Genomic DNA, 19,998 nt, shown 5'->3' with positions numbered 1-19,998 from the left:
GATGAGCAGGAATGCACCTGACAATGCTGATGCTATGCTCACTCAAGCGAGATTACGGCAGACTCACTCGGTATTTCCCGCCCTAAGCACATTTTGGCGGGAATATATAAGTAACGCTTCTTTTAAATGCGACGTATGGAAACATCCTATATTTCGTTACAGATCGAATATTTACAAAACCACAACTTCGAGTAGTCGACGCCTCCGTTCGAACCAGTCTGCTAGAAAATCATTATAATGGAGCTGGGTCAAAGAATTTCTCGGCCGTCCTTGGGATAAACTACTAGAATCAAGGGCGAGACAGATATCCTCTGTATTTTGAATATGAAAGCGTCCATAAAGTGTGTGTAAGGAAGGTTGTGCGTATGAGGAGAACACGGGCATAATAACCGTATTGATGTGGTGTCGATGCAGCCCCAAATTAATGATAACACTGAATAAGTAACGTATATAAAGGTTTAGTAACATCTGATAATTGACAAATATTCAGTTACTCAACAGGCACTTTATGCCTCAAGGTAATGAGAGAGAGAGAGAGAGAGAGAGAGAGAGAGAGAGAGAGAGAGGAGAGAGAGAGGAGAGAGACGGGGATGGTGGTATGATGGCTTATTTAACGCTTTCTAATCAAATTAATCCATAATGCAAAGTAAGGTTTAATATGATATAAGTCCCGCGCTACGTTCTGCTGCTACACGGCAACACCAAGCGAGCGTTTAAAGTTTTCGTTACATTTTTGTGATTTGTATGTATTCTTGTAAAGTCAACCTAGGAAAGCGCATACGTTAAAGGAAGTTAAATAAACTGCCTTGTTTAGAAATGATTAATGTAACTGGGTTCCCTGAAATGATAATGATAAGGGAAGACAGATTTGTGGCAACATCTAATGTCGTTTGACTCGTGACTGGAGACTGGAGTATTATGGTCGGTCAGTGTACAGTGTTGCTGAAGTGCGGAATTTTCTTCAACTATCAAAGTTTGTATGCCGATGCGGAATCCACATCTGCATTTTCGGCAGCAATTTCTTCATGGCGCATTCATGTACATTTATCATATACAAATTGCAATATTTTTTTACTTTTAAACAATTTCTCATTCAAATACAATATTATAAAAGATAAGACTCTTATCAGAATATGACGGTGATATGATTAATGTACATCAGTCTGTTAATATATTATAAAATTATTTCCTATATGATGTAATCAGCTATATACTGATACATAAATGCTGTTATGCTTATTACAAACTTATCTGTAAATATATCTGGGACAAATAAGAAAGGAAAAAAATAATACTTCTCATATATCATATATATCTATATAATATATATATATATAGTATAGGTATATGTATGTATGTATAAATGATACAGTGCATGTAAATCATGAAATATAAGGTATATAAATATGTATATTATATATATATATGATATATATAGATATATATATTATATATATATATGTATGTATATATGAATATATATATGTATGTATGAATATATATATATAGTATATATAGTATACATATATATGTGTGTATATGTATTTGTATATGTGTATATATACATATGATATATATACATATACATTTATATGTATATATACATATATAAACATATATATATATATATATATATATATATATATATTGTAATGTACCCTAATCATAACGAAATTGATATAAATCGTTGAAATCTCTATGTGCGAAGTTCATGATCATCATATCCTACGAATAGGTGCAGTAAACAAGTGATCAATTACCTCCATAATCTCCTATGGGCATACAGTTTTTATCGCTAGTAGGTAGTAGGCTAAACAAGTGCGATACTTATTGTTTTCAACGAAGGATTTTCAGTTCCAGAATTCTTGCTTTTAATTAATTTGCTAAGTACAAAGGTAATGTCAAGAGTTTCAAAAATATATCTTTGGAGCTCACGTTCCATAGACAATGAAACTTCTAATATATATACTTGCATCTCTGCAAAACTCGTCAAGATCAAGTGGCAACCATAATTATGCGGACTAAGTATTCTATCTTCCCAGATCGCCAATCCATTATCATGCATATGAGTTCATTGTTTTATCCCGTTCGATACTTTGTAGTGACCATACACAGCAAATGGCCTATTAATGAAGAAAACATGAGTGGCCGCAAATTGCGTGATTATATATCAAATTTTTTCCCCCAGAAAACTGCTATTTTCTAAAGAAGAAACTGAAGTTGAAATTTGTGAAACTCAGGACGACAATGAATTAGTGGATTCATATGATTCACATGATTACATATTAAGTCTTTTTTCCTGAAGATTACTCATCTTCAGACGAAGTTGATGAAGAAAAAAAAAACTGAAAATGAGCAAGACAATAGTGTTATATTGTGACACGCAGCCTCAAAATGTTAATAATGATGAGGAACAGTGCATGATTATATCGTCAAATAGTAACGAACACATCGACTCAGATATTACATATATCAGTGACAGACTCAGATGAAACATTGTTCACAATTAGAAAATTAAATGATTTAGTTTACCGAGTAAGGTGAGAATTTCGTTTTCTTTGTTTTCGTATAGAAGGCCAAAAGTAAACAAGCATCGCTTGAAAAACGTAACTAAGCGCTTACGGAAACTTTATGCGGGTCAACGGCAACACTGTTCAGACAGTATCCAGTCTGAGATTGCGAGTGGAATAGCGTAATTTGCTGTTGTCAGTGCGTTGTTTTAACTTATTATGTTGGCGTTAAGGTTAAGAAGGATGTTGTTGTGTAAGTGTTTTGAATGACAAATACTATTATTAACGTAAGACTTACTATAGATCTACCTACCTAAACTACCCTAGTAAAGCTAGCTAAGGTTTTTACAATGAATTCAATGTTTACAAAGATGATGGCCTAACAGGACGGTAGGCTTCGCCATTTTCGTATTTATTCTTAAATGATTCCTTGATTAGCCTAGGAAAATTGGGTTTAATCCCGATATTGACATCATTGCAGTTGGATACGGGAGACCACTTTGTTTTCAATGACAAAAGCTAGCTGGCCAGTGTGGGAACCAAAAACCGTAGGCCTAGCCTAATAATCAATACGAACGCGTGGTTCATGTTTGCCATAGCCTAGTTACGTAAATGTCCTTATCTTCAAAGATTTTGGGTAGGGAAGGCTACTTCGTAAACTATACTCTGTTTTTTTCCATCTGTCCATCCGCCTGTGGTGTTTTCGCATGGTAACACTGCGTCCCGGGCTTTAAATAGTTACGCTATGTGTAAGTTTTAGGTAAATAAAAGGATATCTGGGTACATTTGCAACTGAAAAGTGTTTTAATAATTTACTGTATGCGAATTACACCGTTAATGTTCGAAATAGGATATTATTATTGTCGTTGAATGTAAGCTGAATGTAACTATCTAAAGCCCGGGACGCAGTGTTACCATACGCAAACATCACAGGCGGATGGACAGATGAAAAAAAAAACTAGTTTTTATTGACAATTATTGCTTTGCAGTTGGTCCTGTTTCACCGTCTCTTCAGTAGGCTATTGTCCCGTTTTCAGTTACCTGTCCCCGGCTACTGTGACTGAAAAAACCAAAATTGGAGTATAGGGAAAAAAAGTTGACCAATCTATACATATTTGCACACCGTACTACTCCCAATGTACAGTGTATGTAACTAAGGAAATAATAAACAGCTTAGCACGGCATAATTTGCGAAATGACCTTCCAAGAACATAAAACCAAATTTCCCGCCAAACCATCGCCAGTATTGTCGTCATGCTCCTCCCGACCCTGACTTGACTCCCTTCTTCCCGCCAACACCACTCTCTCTCTCTCTCTCTCTCTCTCTCTCTCTCTCTCTCTCTCTCTCTCTCTCTCTCTCTCTCTCTCTCTCTCTCTCTCTCTCTGCCATATAGCGGTGTATAACCCGTAGATATGATTTTAATACTATTCAATCCTTGGTAATTAGTCAATAAGTTATAGCATACATTGATTTACATTCAATATTAGACATTCAGGTGAAAATTCAAGAAGGTTTGTAGGGCCCTGAAAAAGCGTGAAAAACAGTAAATATTGAGATACCACTTAGTGACGGCAGCCATGTAGACTTTGTTCAGATTAGCGCAATTAAACTCTTGGATCCTTTCCTAGAGTGATGTGGACAGCCCCACCTGTGCCTGGTGTTTTGAATAACAAACATGTCTCTCCTTTACAACCTTGATATGACAAATATCTGAGAGTAAAACTGATGCGTCGAAAATATCGTTTCCCAAATCCTTTATATATATAATTATAGATAGCTGTAAAAGGTGTATAAGGTTTCATAGTAATTGTTAGTATTTTATTTATTCGTAGGTCGTTCAATGCAGTGTTAATTCATCAGCGGCCACGAGTAACATGTGTAAGCTGAAAATGAACCAATCGAAATGAGGTACCCATTATATCCTGTTTTAGTAAATTAAAGTTACCTCTCTTTCTTAGATTGTATTGGCGAGACGTGTAGGTCTGTATACGTAGCTTAGGCCAACTCGCTTTGGCGGTAGTTAGCCTTGCTCCTTTAACAGCCTATATTAACAGTGGTTGGTGTTTTAAGGGATAAAATTTGTTTATAGGCAAAACGTCAAAATAATCTTTGGTAAAATTATTTTAGTTGGATATATGAGCTGTTTTTTTTAATGTGGTTATTTGGAAAAAAAAAAAATGCCTTTACACTCGTGTTTTTGTCCAGCCAACCGACCTGCTGCAATTGATGTAGCGTTAAATATAATACTTTTATTATTTTAAATTCATTCTTTAAATTAACGCCAGATGAACTTTTTAATTTTTTTTTTATCTAGCTTTGATAACAATTTAAAGACATGTAAAGGACAACTTACCATTATTTTCGCATTTATTCATAAATGATTGTTTGGTAGCCTATGAAAATTTGGTTTAATCACAATATTGACGTCATTGCAGTTGAATACGGGAGACAACTTTGTTTTATATGCCGACATTTTAGTTATGCGGAAATCACTTAATATACTACCATTTTTTTCTTTTGCTGTCTGCCGATCCTTGTACTATGTTCCTCATCCCAGGTTAGTTTGAGTACAGGATTAATCCAGTTTAGGTAAACCATTTACAGTTTGCTTTTTTACATTCCATTGCAGTCGTGAATTCGGTAATCGACCGTTATGTAGATGATTTTTTTTTTTTATGCAGAAATTTAACGTATAATGGTATGTGTAATTTATAGATTCGCGTCGAATTCGTTGTCATCTACTGTGGCCAAAATCGGCGCGTGAAGCAGCAGCTTCCACAAGGCAGGGTTTCAGAAATCTTACTCGTGGGCGAAAAGGTTGCTGTATCCTACTGTATATTTTTCTCTAAAACTTATTGTTTTACGTTCTATACTGGCAAACCTCTTTTAGCTTTATGTTCTTTATTGCCTATCATTCAGTCTAAAGGTGCTGGGTATGGTCGGGAAGTAGTTTTAAAAGTATTTATCATTTGTTACATTAGTACCATGAACACTCTTGAGTAAAGCCATTCCGGGGAGATGGAGGTGGTGAAGATGGTGGACTGTGGTGGGTGCTTGGGGGAAGGGGGCGGGAGGACTGTTGGAGGTAGCGAAGGGGGGTGGTCGGTGGAGGGTGGTTTGGCGAGGGGTGGGGTTAGGGGGGAGTTTGTTGGAGGAAGTTGGCGACGCTGTGCTTCACTTGCCTAGCAAAATTAGACCAATGCAGAGATATAATTGTAGGGTTTCCGGTTAAGCACATTGGCTTTTGCGAATGTTTTTAATATTCCAGGACTCTCTCTTTCTCTCTCGTTAAATATTGTTCGTATTATAGTGTAATTTGGAAAAAAAACATTAAGGCCATTGTACCGAACATTACCTAAAATAATAGGACTCTCTTTGTTGAAATGAAATCCTCTGATAAATTCCAAAATAATATGTGCCTATAAAATTACCAATTGAACTGAGCTATGTGCAACGCGCAGGTATGTAATTTATGAAGTATCTCGATTTTTTAAAAATTCAATATAACGTAAACGACCAAACTCCACAGCAAGTCAATTTTAAGTAATAAATAACAGGTAATAATTATAAATTCAAGTATATCAGACATATTTTTTAGTAAAGGCTGATGAAGGGAGCATAAGCACGCATACCTGACCAGTGTAATAATTTTGAATCGTCAAGAAACCATCGACGTACGGACATTTGATATATCATAGCTACCTTATATATAACATATGTGACTACGCTAAATAATAGTCCCAACTTGCTAATTAGTTTCTTCGTGCCCTCTGGTTTCGGTATCAGCCGTTAATCTAAATACTTATATATATTTATTTGAAAATAATTGTTAAAGCGGAAGGTCACCTGTCATGATAGTGAGTGCGAGGCAGACCTGTCTAGATACCACCCAGCTGGGGGAGGGGGGAGGAGGTTTTTGTGGGTTTGGTTGGAGACAACTTGGAGTGGGAATAGTACCGAGATAGTTCACTGTTCATTCTAGGGCCTAGGCATTATTACTTGAGAGTTTTTGCAGCCCCTTCGGCCCCAAGCTATGAACCCTTTTACATCGTAATTTTTGGAGATTGTCTATATATACGTTTACTATATGCTCCATATGTTTATTTACTTTGGCCAGATGAACATAGGCTTGTGGAAAAACATTAAGCATATCCGTAGTTTACTGATCTTATGTTCTCACGAAGGAAGGAAGTGATTCGTTGCATAAGAACTTATAGCCAGAGCTAAGTTAAGTTATTTTGATTTCATTAGTTCGAAATGCTATTATTAATATAAATATTTTTTTAATTTTGCGTCAATCTTTCATTTTAGCATTTTTTCCTTTATTTCATCTTTTCAGATTGATAGAGTTGCCAGACACGTTTTTAGGCTAATTTATCAGACAATAAAAGGGAAGCCTCCAGGAGATGACGGTAAGAGAAATCAAAGCAGGTCCTACTGTCCTCCTTGCAGGAACCATTAAGTTTTGAAGGTTCTCATGGCACCATAGGACTTCTTTTAAAGTTAGGAATCATTCATATTTTAGGATTCTTGGGGCACTCTAGGAAAAACTTTCTTTTTCTAAAGTCAGGAATCATTCATATTTTAAAGTTCATTACTTAAGGCTCTTTGCAGCGTCCTTATAGCCCCTAGCCGCGACTATTTTCATCTCTTTTTACCGTACCTCCGTTCACTTTCTCTTTCTTCCGTCTTAATTTCCACCCTCTCCTAACAACTGGTTCATAGTGCAACAGTAATACTGCTTTGAGGTTTTCCTCCTGTTACATCTTCCAAACCTTTTCACTGTCAGTATCCGTTTCAGCGCTGAATGACCTTACTTGTCCCAGTGCTTGGCATGTGTTCCTGAAGTCTGTAAATCCAAGGGGTTGATATGCTCTTGAGGCTCAGAACGAGCATTGAGAAAAGAATTAACTGCCTGCACTCACTGGTGGTGGGACGGTAATGGCACGGTGAAGTCTCAATTAGCTCGTCAGAGGTTCGAGTGGATCCAGCATTGGCTTGCTACTTCATTAACTTTTTTCTCCTTTGATCATGTATTTTATGGGATCCATGTATGTTTTTGCCTTCATACTTCTCTTCAGTAATTCATGTTTTGGTTTTTCAGCCGCCAACAAAAATCCCGAAAGCTTGGTTCTGGGTTAGTTACTCTCTCCCTGAGCATTCTTTTGGATCTTCTGTGGCATATTATTCCCTTTTATTCTTTGTGCCGAAATCTCCTTTTGGAAATTAGCTTCATATGTGTCGTTCTCAACATCGACTCTTTTCCATGACCTCTCGTGTGAAGAAACCTAATCAAATATGTCTCCTATTATGTTCTCGTCTGGTTTCTTTGTTGCAGGTTTTCCATTCAGTTCTTATTCTTTGTATTGCTCGCATATTTCTATTATTGGTTATACCTCTTTTCTTGTCTTTGTATTGTCGTTCTTTTATTAGTAAATGCCAAACTTAGGAAGCGAATTTTATTGCTTTGGGCACGTGGAACGTTTGATATTATGCTGTCGCTGTTCCCTTGTGAATTGATGTTCTCATTACTATATAATGCATCGTTAAAATGTTACAAACACGACATCTATTTTTTAAGGCAACAGATTTCCATCTACAAGGCTAAAGTTTTGAAGGATAAAATAGATATTGCAGGTTCATCCATTTTCTTTTAATGCTGACAACTGCTTCAACCACTAACTCGTTATTTTTATCAGGACAACCTTACAGAGAAACTATACTGTTTGTATAAAGGCAGAGCAGCTTTTCAGGGAAAACTTCAGACATTAAGATGAAAAATGGCTCTGGTGAGAGTTGTGGGGGCCTGCAACAGAAATTCGTACTTTTGAGAGAACTCAGTCTGAGGATAAAAGATTTTCCACCTGCAATATTCAACACAGGCTGTGAGAGTGTGATGCAGTAACTATCATAGTTGCACTTGGCTCCCTGTGTCTGCTGTTGTTATATATTATTATTTCAGTGGGTGAAACCTATTCACACGGAAAAAGCACACAGAATGTTGGTTTCAACCTCCCACCGCAGACTCCCCACACTGCAGCAATAACTGATCATGATACACAGCCAGTGATTTTTCCCGGCCTTGGGGAGACGCAAACCCATGACGTCATGAGTGGCATGCCACGACACTTAACCAACTAGAATGATGCGTCACTTTGCCGTTTCTCCACTCCTTGCCATTATTTTTAACTTGCACCATTTGAATACTTCATTGCTTTGCTCACTTGGTATTTCTGCTTTCAGCCGACTACCGATCTCAGGGTCTGGGTTCGATTCCATGTTCAGAGAAATTAATTTCTGGTGATAGAAATTTATTTCTCGATGTGGATTGGATCCCACAATAAACTGAAGGTTCCGTTGCTAAGTAACCAATTAGTTCCTAGCCACGTAAAAATATCTAATCCTTCGGGCCAGCCCTAGGAGAGGTGTTAATCAGCTCAGTGGTCTGGTTAAACTAAGATATACTCAACTTCTGCTTTCAGCTTTCAGCGTTTTCATGATTTCTTTCAGCATCTTTCCTCCAAAGAATCTTATGAAGGCCAGTCACTTTGCATGTTTTATCCAATCCATCCTTGTTTGTTCTCGGTTGGTGTCTTTGAATGTCAATGGTAAATATGGTGGCATTGCAGATGCCACGTTGCTCAAAGTTTCCGTTGGTCAATCTATTGTGCCACTTCATTGTGTACCCAAGAGTAGTTTTAACGGTTCTGACGCCTCTTATGTTTATTTTTCTGGACTAGCCACCACTCTCTTAAATACAAATCAATGAAATTTAGAATTAACACCTCACTTACCAAAATACAGTCCTCATGACTATAAGCCACAGTGGTGTAATCAATATAGCTCAACGCAATACTGGTCTGTTGGTATAGTGGCTAGCGTCGTGGCACACGGTCTCAAATGTCGCGGGTTCGTGCCTTCCTCAGGGCGACGACAAATCACTGGCTCTGTATTATGATCAGTTACTGCCGCATTGTAGGGTCTGCGGTGGGAGGTTGAAACCAACATTCATGGGAAGCTTGAATTTCTAGTCAATGGCCCCTTTGGTGTGCTTGTTTCATGTGTGTAGGTTTCATCTAATGAAATGATAATAAGAGCAGTGCAATCTGTATGGGCTAGATGCTTCATACAGCTTTAGTGCGTCAAAGTCCTAGATATGGACATGTTAAGTTAATTAATGCTTTGGTGTGTGTCACGTCCAAGATATGGACATGTTAATTTTGTTAACTTAGTCTTGACCTTAGATCAAACATTTGACTCGGCTGTTAAATATGAAATACAATGACTGTCACATATTTAATGCATTTTTTTCTTATTCTTTTCAGATTCTCCTCTTCAGTGACGTAAGTAATCCGTGAAACTAGTGAGTCAAAACGTTTGAGGTCTGGATTAGTTTACAAAATATGCTAGACGTCAGTAGAATATTTAAAAAAAAACTATTTATGTTGATGTGTGTTTATTCGTGTGAAACGTCGAAGAAGTGGGAATTGTGTCCTTTGCGGTTCAGTGGTAGAGAGGATCTAGTTAATCCTGAGTTGGTAACAAGTTCCCCACTAGGAGAAGTTGCAAGTATCTATAAATTATCAATGGGCATCTTTTTAGCTACTAACTTCTATCCTGTTTTTAGTCTTCGGAATTTTTTTTTATTAATTTACAAGTGATCTTGAAGCGTTTTTGCAGAAGTTGTCTTGATTTGATTTATTTGGCAGTTTTCGTTTGATATTTAACCAGAGTAGGTCTTTATTCGTCAGTCTAAATATATATATATATATATGTAAGTGTTTACATAATAAAAATATGGAATGTTAGTCCATATATATAAAAGTCTAAAACTAAAGAGGTCAACCAGATTGCTTGCAGGAATGTGATCAGACTAGAGACGCTAAAGATGACGTATACAATAAGTATGTAGACTAAGATAACATGCCGTCACCTGTAGTCATTCAATTGTTTATAAACATTAGTCCAAGCTCCCTGCTTGAGACAACTACCCCGACCTATTATTCAAACGGCCTACGTGATCTGTAGCGTGTCTCATTTTGATTGTGTGTTCGTATGAAACTATGTCATTTGGATTGTATGTTCATATGTTCGAACTACTGTCTGTTCCTTCATAACTTCGGTAAACAGAGATGGTAGAACGGACAGAAGAGTTAGCTATCGTCATTAGAAGACCTGTACCTCTTTACCTAAGCTTATCATGTAGAGGAATAGGATTAGCCATCATCATTGGCAGAAGCGATCAAGCTATCGTTATTAGAAGACTTGTACAATCATACCTGATCTTCACCATGTAAAACTTCAGAAGAATATATAATTTTTTATACTTAGTGTTTTCTACAAGAACCTCACCGAACCATGAGTTTAACACATCGTCGTAAAGATAAATACCGACTTCGTAAGTGATCTACAAAAACCTCAGACACTCCATTGAAGATGGAAGTGCAATACCAACCGACTTAGCGTATAGATTATCGCAAGTCTAACATTACCTCATAGGGCGCCTTATCATACAAGGCACGAGCCCTAATATTGGTGGCCAGCGTACCAGAAGAACTCTACAACGTCCTACGAAGAAAAAACCAGAATAATAAATCATGTATCATAAGAAGTCAACGACGACGGAAGCAGCAGATTCTTCAAGCAACATAGTATCATCGTTAGTGAGCGACTTCAGAAAACAATAAGAACTCTTCAACGACGACGAAAGCAACAGATTCTTCAAGCAACTTAGTATCATTGTTTAGTGAATAACTTCAAGAAACAAAACCGACGTGTCTTTTTCCTACGACAACGCAAGCTTCGTCTCTCATTAGAATCATTCAAGAAAACATCGTTAGTGAGCGTTTCCGGCACTGCAAGAAACACCGAACGCGTCTGCAGCATCGGATCTTTCAAGGCTCGAATCATCGAAACAACGCGCACGGGGGAAACTGAAGCCAACCAGGTCATCCGCTAAATAGAGAAGGAGGACCAAGGCCGTGTGTCGTTATCGGAACACCGTGACTTCCCACAAAAGCAAGCTAAGTACAATTTTTTATTCATTTGGAGTAACTTTGAGTGTTTCCTTTACAGGTCGAATTTCGTTATTCCTGTGGCTGAAGTTACGAGACATTCTTAATCTTACTTTTTTACAGAAATTATCTACATCATTGAGATTTCGCTACTGCGAGTTTTTATCTTTGAGTGTCTGTTTCCAGAAGTTCTACTGAAATATCATAATCATATACTATGTTAATTTTACGTAACAAATCATATTAAACAGTGAATATGCGTTTACGCAGTGGACGTCTGTATTTATACAGATGCATGGATAGGGTCGTTAAGCACCGTAGTGATTAGAAAACACACAAAAACAAGTGGAACACCCGTACAAATCTAGAAAAATTAGAGGTAACACTATTTCGGGTCATGACAATAAATGCTCCTTTGCAAAGTCCCGATCGCAGTTTTAGCCTTGAGTTTTTTGAGTTATATAAAATATCGAACCTCAATGACTCAACTTAACTTTTAAAATATGGCTGGATTGCAAGGAATAACATGTCTGTAAAAAAACTTTCATCAGGCTAAATGCGCTGACCAGGATCTCTCACTATTTCAAATTTTAGCAAAGAATGAAGTACAAACAGTTAATATTGAATACAGTAGAGATAACTTGTCTTATTAGTAATCGCTCAGTTCCTAATAGTTAGTCATTCATTGCTTTATACGTAACCAGCAACATAATGCTAAAAACACACAATACGTTGGCCGATGGTAATAAGAGAAGGATCCTAATTATTACAAAAAGAAATAGAAACAGTAGCCCGTTCAGAATCAAACAAGCAAACTCGGTGACTGTGTCACCTAGTCAAGCGGTCAAGGTCAGTCAAAAAACTGCCGAAGTTTTCAAAGCATAGCAAATTCCATACAATAAGCGACTCTAGCAGAGTGGGGAAAGCGATGTTGGTTCATACATACCGATATCTTTTGAATTAAAAAGGATTTTTCCTATGAAACACACGACCGTATAAAGTAATCAGAGCAGGTTTTGTTTAATTTTAATACATTAAGTTATAATAAATACTGGTGGATTAAGCCCAACTGTACGCGCCGTAAAAATTAGAATATCTTGTTTTATTTCTTTAGTAGACGTAATATCTTGTATTTACGGACTCACCGTCTGTTGTTCGAACTTCCCTAATGAGAAGTCCGGATAAGCGGGCGGCGTTTACAGATACCTCTATAGTTATAAAAAAAACATTGATCTGTATCTAGTGTAATTGTAAGATTCATCTTCTTAGGGGTATACAAAATATTATCTTACATCCTGCAAAATAAGGCGTGTTTATCAAAGGAAAATCCTATAAACCTTCAAACATATTAAAATCCGTTTGAACAAAAATGAGACAGTTAATCAAATATTAACTTATATAAAAGAACAAATCATTTGTCTCATAAATCGTAACATTGTTCAAATGACCCAACAGAATTCTCCCACAACCGCAGTCGCAATTTGCACGCAAAATCTCGAGAAGCATGCACCCTCGAATGTCTTAGTGCGTGTAAAAAGACTTTGCTGGAAATGAAATTTTAATCCTTCCCGACACTCTGAAATATAACGATTTCCGCGAACAAAGCTCTAGACACGGTTGACTAGCTGCAACAAGTTAAATATAGTAATCCACAAAAACTATACATATAAATATCGCATTTTTTCTTATTGTTGCTAATTTTTAATCCCGCCCAACCAGTCGTAGATGAATCTCTCTGATAATCTATCTAAAGTAATATCCGTAAAGTCATTCAAGCAGAGGTGATTCAGCAGAAAATTTTTTTTATCTTTATCTGCAAATACCAGGACAAGTTTCTCCACTAGCGAGTGATCTCTGAAAAAAAAAAAAAAAAAACGGATGTAATTTAACACACGGTCTAAGGAAACAAAGCTATTTACGTACCTTCGTATAGATTCTCAATGAAATTTCAAAATAGAGATAACTGACGAAGTTGAAAAATGTTAGTAATAGGAGTCATTAGGAAATCAAATAGCCCATATAATTTTTCCCTCAAACGTCATGTCATAAAAGATCGGACTTGGCGTATCTGCGTAGATTTCTGTCGCTTAAACAAGGAAACGACTCCCGATAGTTTCCAGTGCGATGTACCGACGACATCTTATCTCTGTTAGGTTAGAATAAATTTTTTTTCACCAACTTGGACTTACTTAAATGCTTTTACCAGATACCATTACCTAAGTGATTGTACCTCATACACCGTTTTCAGCACACTCAGGGGACATTATCAATTTGTACGTATGCCTCCGGCTTACGTTGCACCCCAATTACAATATAGTGTTTGGAGACTTTTAGGGGAGGAAACCTACATGCCTATATGGATGATCTTGTAATCTTTTCTAATACCTTAGAAGTACATTCACATAACGTAGAAGCTAGTGCTTACAGAGACAAAGACAAATAATCTCTGAGTAAAATATCTAAATGTGAGTTTTTAAAACCGAACATGTTTATCTAGGTTTTTATGTGTCTAGTCAAGGTCTTAAAGTGGTCCATGGTAAGGTGTCGGCTATTCATAACTTTCCGGTACCTATTAACGTAAAAGGGGGATACAGCACTTTGGCGCTGTAGTGGGTATTACAATCATATGTAAATATGTAACTCTTCAATCATGACAGCTCCTTTAACAGATCTTACGAAGAAGAACGTAGATTGATTATGGTCTAAAAAGCATCAACAGGCGTTCAATATCTTAAAAGCGGAATAATGCAGCTTACCTAACTTAAAAACCCCTGATTTAAGTAAGGAATTTTTTTTTATTGCAACAGACGCCTCAGACCAAGGGGTAAGAGGGATACTACTTCAGTAATATGATAAACAGTTCTTTCCTATAGCTTTTTATTCACGTAAACTAAAGCCCTCTGAAAGTAAATATGCAGTAATAGGCAAGGAAGGGCTAGGTATCTTTAACTCACTAGTACATTTTAAGTTCATAATCTATGGCTATCCTGATAAAGTCTTTACTGAACATGAGTCATTTACCGAGTTTTTCAAAGGCTTTAATCACAGTCCAAAAGGAACTCGGTGACAAATGATCATTCAGGTCTTTGGAGCCAAGATAAGATATCTACCTGGGAAAGCAATTATCATAGCTGACGCATTATCCCGCAATCCCGCACCATACTGCAAAGAACCATTAATTAGACTAAAAGATATAGAAACATCCGTACCTATTGTTAAAACCGTATCTAAACAAGAAAATTCCTTAAACCAAGAGATCGCGAGCATTGAATATCTGGGTCGGAGCGCAGAACTGTTACAAACTGAACAAAGCAAGAGTCAGCAGCAATAAGCAAAATAATAAACACTTCGAACGAAAACAGGGTCAGCAGCAGCTAAGCAAAAACAATAAACACTTCGAACGAAACAGGGTCAGCGGCTAAGCAAACCAATAAACACTTCGAGCAGAAACCCTAAAGCAAAAGTATATTTAAAGTATGTGTATCAGAATAATGTAATCAAATGTAGTATTATATGTAGGTCCGTGACGAGGAAAATCCGAAGAACACAGCAGATGACTAACGACCAGGTAGTAGTAATAATCTCTTTCATACCAATCGTCATAAACTGGTTGCGTTCCATCATCCAGGGTTCCCTACTATGTCACAGAAAGCCAAATCACTGTTTTACTGGCCTACAATGCTTACAGATATAAAAAGCACATAACTAATTGTAACACGTGTCATGAAAACAAGGGATACACTAAGACACCTGTCAGTTTAGGAGCCTATCCTGTGCCAAATCAATCCTTGAAAGAATATACGTAGAATTATTAACAGAATTACGAGTCTGACAGAGGGAATAAACACTTCTTAGTGTTAATAGTTCCTTGACACGTTATATAGAATTAATAGCACTAAAAACAAACACCGCAATTGAGTGCGTTATGAATATTTATGAGTGCTAAATCCATAAATATGGAATTCAACACATAATAATCTGTGACTCGGGTGGTGTAAATCAATAATAATCTCCTTAACACGTTGTGTGAATTCCTTTCCATTAAGAAACCAATAATATATTTTGATCACCCAGAGTCCATCGGTTTTGGTAGAATAACGGATAATTAAATAGGAAGTGTCAATGTCTTACGAGTTACAACTCGTGATGTTGGATCCGAACTGGATTATAGCGGTTCTCGCGGTTTTAAATACGTTTATCATTTATATCTTGTATCTATAGAATTGATGCCGCAAGTAGCCTTATACGGTACGCCGCTAGAACACTTTTCCACATATTCAAGCCAACCATTAATTTATCAAATATATATAAAAAAAAATATATATAAAATAAATAAATATAAAAAAATAAAATAATATGGATACAAGTGGAAGTCAATATAATACACTCCGTAAGAAGTCGGAAGGGTTACAAATTATAATAAAAAAGGAATCACGATAATATCGATAAGCAAAGCGTAACCATTAAATATCCAAATATATATGCGTAAAGATTTGAACTCTAACTTAACGCTTTAGTAATGACAAATAAGCTAAAAGTTCAAACACATATCCAAAATCTACTGACATATTGTCTGTCCCGGTGATTTATATTCGTAGTCAATGAAAAAAAAAAATTAAATAAATAAATAAATAAATAAAATAAATAAAATAAAATAAAAGAGATTTTAAAGTCAGGAAGTCTAGAAGTGAAAATGTTATCTATGAAATAATCCTATATGAATCTTATACAGGGCTAATAATATATATAGAATTTGTATGGAAACCTTTTTTCATTAGTTTGAATAAGGAATATTTAATTTAACATAATTACAATTATGCAGATTTCCAGCATGAAACTAATATATTGTTCAATTTTTGTACTGTTTTTTTTTTTTCAGACATTCTTCTCATGTGGGTCGAGTATTAAAAAACAAAAAATTTATCCTAAAGTCGTATCTCTTACAGCAAGTAACGTAACTCTTAGCTGGCTGAGAGCAATCTCCTGCCAAGTGACGACGTCATCATTGCCGTATCAGCATTTGTTCCTTTTAACCTCAATAATCTGCTTACACAGGCTTCATCTCGCGATTGCAGACGTTAGGTACAAGTGTCTATCGGTATGCGCAATGCAACTTGCAATCATTTTAAAATTAATAAACAAAATAAGGAAATAGAATTTCTATAACATCAAAATGAATTAATTTTTTTTTTTCTGAACCTCATAGACAATTAGAGTCAATAATTCAGCTTATGACATGGGTAAACGGACATTTAGAATTATCAAGTTGTGGATAAGAAATATTTACTTGCAACATTAGCCTATTACAATTCAAGTAAATCACATTCATGGGAAAATGTCACATTTTCTTGGAAAACCCAAAGTTTATATAGAAATTAGTTACATAGTGGGTTTTTTCGTTGCACCTCCTACCTATTAATAAAAGTTTTAAAATTAACCTCAGAGGACGCGCACGAGAAAATTGAATATGAAACTTTTGTTAGGGCACATAGGATCAGATTTTATCACAACTTAATTTCAGTTAGCATAGAGAAATACAGAATCATGATTAATCTTCTCTTTGACTCTTATGTTGCCTGGCAATCTTACAAATAGCTCCGTTTTCCACTTCTTTGTCTAGTAATTTACTACCAGTAATATCGAATTTTCTTTGGGATTTGTATTGATATCTGTTATTTGTTATAATTATGGATATTTTTACAGTCATCATAGACCTGGATAGGTTCACTCATTGTTAATGCCATGGATAAAAAGTTTGTACAGCGGACTCTTTTGAATTCCAAAATATCAGCGAATTCATGTGGGTTAAGTCTGGTCTAAATGGCTCTCTTCCCTCCCCTGTATTTGGATGTCGTCTGAATTTACTTTGCCCTTGTGACAAGTATAATTTCACTTGCAGGCTGATTATGGAACCTGGTTACAGTATCCTGCGGTACGAGAGTTCACATCGCAACTTCAAAAAATCGTTCGTCGCAGCGGACGACTACAGTCAAGTAACAACCGCCTACAATGTGAAAGGAATTTCATGGACTTCTTCGACCGACACCGTATCTCGTCGTTAATCTCGTTTTCATGCGGAACGCTCCAGCGGCTGTCGGAATTCGACTACAAAAGGGACATACTTCCGACAATTACGTCCTGAAGGATATTCAACTCTACTTTGCTGGCGAAGGACTCGTGCTGGGGATGTTTTTTTATTCATCGCGAACGTAATCGTGTAGCTTAGGATGCAGAGAATAAGTATGAGCGCAAAATGGAACGTTGGACCCGCCCAGGCAAATTTTCCCCTTGTTTTAACCATTGAAAAAGGCCGTTTCATTTGGCTAAAGGTGGTTGTCTGGAACTGTGTAATGGACGAAAAGTTGTTCGAAAGCTAGTTAAAAGTGAAGTAGTATAACCTCGGTCATGTATCCTATATATATATAAAGTATCATGTATCCTATATAATTGATCATAAATAACAGAGTCGAAATATATCTTTGCGTGTACGCAATAGGAATCTCTTATATAAATGATCATAAATAACAGAATCTAAGAATCTAAATATATCTTTGCGTGTACGCAATAGGAATCTATTTAAAGTGCACATATATTAATCATAATTATATGAATCCATATACATATGTATAAACAAATCAGGTAGCCTATAATCAATCTGTTACCTTATATCTTACCAATATCTGCAGTTATATATGAGTTAGTATATTGATTAATGAATCAGATATATAACATTTAGCATAAAAATCAACGAATCAATCAGCATAAACATTAATAATTTTATCAATTCATATATGAACTTTTTTATCAGTTAAAATATGATTTTTATCATGTTAATCTTCATTCTATGCAATTATCAGAGTACATTAGTATTTTCTGTAGCATATGTATCTTAATGAGATGAAGTGAAAAACTGTATCATTATATATATCATGTGATCACTATTATTTACCAATATCATTGTTTTATATTTTATTACTTGAATCAATTCATGTACACCATGAATTTTTATTTACTAATATATATATATATTCACATAGTGTCTGTATCACACTCCTATAAGTCAAATGCAAGTCAAGTTTGAGTAATATTCAGTGGTTGGTTTTGGTAGCTGACCGAGCTGATGTAAGTGTTTACATAATAAAAATATGGAATGTTAGTCCATATATATAAAAGTCTAAAACTAAAGAGGTCAACCAGATTGCTTGCAGGAATGTGATCAGACTAGAGACGCTAAAGATGACGTTTTTATACAATAAGTATGTAGGCTAAGATAACATGCCGTCACCTGTAGTCATTCAATTGTTTATAAACATTAGTCCAAGCTCCCTGCTTGAGACAACTACCCCGACCTATTATTCAAACGGCCTACGTGATCTGTAGCGTGTCTCATTTTGATTGTGTGTTCGTATGAAACTATGTCATTTGGATTGTATGTTCATATGTTCGAACTACTGTCTGTTCCTTCATAACTTGTAACAGAGATGGTAGACGGCAGAAGAGAGTTAGCTATCGTCATTAGAAGACCTGTACCTCTTTACCTAAGTTTTATCATGTAGAGGAATAGGATTAGCCATCATCATTGGCAGAAGCGATCAAGCTATCGTTATTAGAAGACTTGTACAATCATACCTGATCTTCACCATGTAAAACTTCAGAAGAATATATAATTTTTTATACTTAGTGTTTTCTACAAGAACCTCACCGAACCATGAGTTTAACACATCGTCGTAAAGATAATACCGACTTCGTAAGTGATCTACAAAACCTCAGACACTCCATTGAAGATGGAAGTGCAATACCAACCGACTTAGCGTATAGATTATCGCAAGTCTAACATTACCTCATAGGGCGCCTTATCATACAAGGCACGAGCCCTAATATATATATATATATGATATAATATATATATATATATATATATATATATATATATATATATATATATATATATATATATATATATATATATATATATATATATATATATATATATATATATATATATATATGTATATATATATATAGATAATATAATATTATTATATATATATATATATATCTATATATATATATATAAAATATTATTATATAAATATATATATATATATGTATGATATATATATATTATTATATTTATATATATTATTATTAATATTTATATTAAATATATATATATATATATATATATATATACAATTTTTTAAATATATATATAATATATATATTTCTTTATATATATAATATATAATATACTATAGATTAGGAATGGACATTTATTGGGTGGTGGTATATATTATACGATATTTTTCAATAATTTTGGTGTTGAATGTGCATGCAAATGAAATTTGATGTTGTTTTAAAGGTAAAACTGTATTTTTATTGAAAAATTATATTATCATTTGGTTATATCTATGTATTATGCCTTTTATGGTGTTGTGTTTTATTAGGTATTTTATAATTTTAATTTTACAAG

The 19,998-nt window shown here is 35.3% G+C and overlaps 1 protein-coding gene across 1 annotated transcript in view; it reads left to right on the top strand.

Moving 5' to 3' along the window:
- Positions 1 to 2,642: 2,642 nt before the first annotated feature.
- The window catches only part of LOC135213081 (uncharacterized), a 382,584-nt gene continuing 365,228 nt past the window's right edge, over positions 2,643 to 19,998 (top strand). The window contains exons 1-2 of the mRNA XM_064246945.1: positions 2,643 to 2,763; positions 9,837 to 9,854. The gene's annotated coding sequence lies outside the window, so the exon portion shown is untranslated. The remainder of the gene's footprint in view (positions 2,764 to 9,836; positions 9,855 to 19,998) is intronic.

This window comes from Macrobrachium nipponense, chromosome 19 (assembly GCF_015104395.2).
Source record: "Macrobrachium nipponense isolate FS-2020 chromosome 19, ASM1510439v2, whole genome shotgun sequence".
Lineage (NCBI taxonomy): Eukaryota > Metazoa > Arthropoda > Malacostraca > Decapoda > Palaemonidae > Macrobrachium > Macrobrachium nipponense.
The sequence above is the reverse complement of the archived record's forward strand: the minus strand, read 5'-3'. Positions and strand labels throughout refer to the sequence as shown.